Here is a 1228-nt window from a genome sequence, read left to right as displayed (position 1 = left end):
AAAGAGACCTGAAAAAATAAAAATATATATAAAAAAAAGACTTAAAGAATAAGAACATATATAACTGAATTAGTAGTATGTCAATTTTGCACTAAATTTTATATCAAAATATTACCAAAAATTTATCAAAAATCTAATATTTTACTAACCTCATTAAATAAACAATTACCATATGATGTTGTGCTCTATGTTACATATTTTATTTCAAGTCTGAAAGTATAGTTATAGATAAATTAGTTATATCTACGATAAATATTTGTACAAAAGTGTAAATAATCATAATAACATGTTACTAAAATGAAAATACTATTTTTCTTACCTAAATATTATTAAAAACTTATTTGAACACGACATTTATTGTTGATGACTTTGGATTGTTGTCTTCATTTATAATTAAAATGTTCAGGCCATTGCGACTCTTAACTCTTGACAAAGTAGCGTAAAGTTGTCCATGGGTGAACACTAATTTTAGCAAGTAAAGTTCTATTCCTACATGTGATAATGATTTACCACGTAGTAAAATACCTTGATTTTTCAATATTTTTCTCCTCATATATAGTATCCCGTTAGCTAATAATGTCCAAATTGCATTTTAAATATAATTTGGTTTGCTAACATTATTAGATATTAATAGCATCACAAACAATTTTCTTAATTGGTGACCAAACCTCATTAATAGCTGTAATAAATTTTTAATCGTCATACAGTAATTTTATAAAATAAAAAGCATCTTAAAAATTAGAACATATAATCCTATTAACTGTCCTAACAGACTCATATCACTAACTTGCCACTGGCTCTATTTTTCAATAAATTCACGGAAGTATATGCAATGCTATATTCTTATATCCTCGAAAGCTAGCATGGATTTTGTATTTTTGAGAACGCTTTAGTTCTGGCCTATGTAAAATTAAATAATTCCTTTCTTGCAAACAAAACAAACATTACATATGTACAATACAATTGATCTGCAATTGATTTTGAGACATTGTTTTTCTTTTAGAATAAAAATGGCTTGAGATGGGAAAATATTTCTATTTTTAAGATCTGAAGCATATGAAGTTGGCTCAAGCATTGTTTTTAATTGCTTCTTTCTAAGCATTAATTTCAGCCTTCAATTTTAATATAGAAGACAAAAAAAAATATAATGATGTTATTCTATTTTTGTTAACAGTAAAAAAAATGACTATATTGTGTCTAGGATGAGAAGCTCATACTACTGAAAAAT

The sequence above is a fragment of the Arachis ipaensis genome, chromosome B04 (genome assembly GCF_000816755.2).
Source record: "Arachis ipaensis cultivar K30076 chromosome B04, Araip1.1, whole genome shotgun sequence".
Classification (NCBI taxonomy): domain Eukaryota; kingdom Viridiplantae; phylum Streptophyta; class Magnoliopsida; order Fabales; family Fabaceae; genus Arachis; species Arachis ipaensis.
This window is presented reverse-complemented; position numbering follows the sequence as displayed.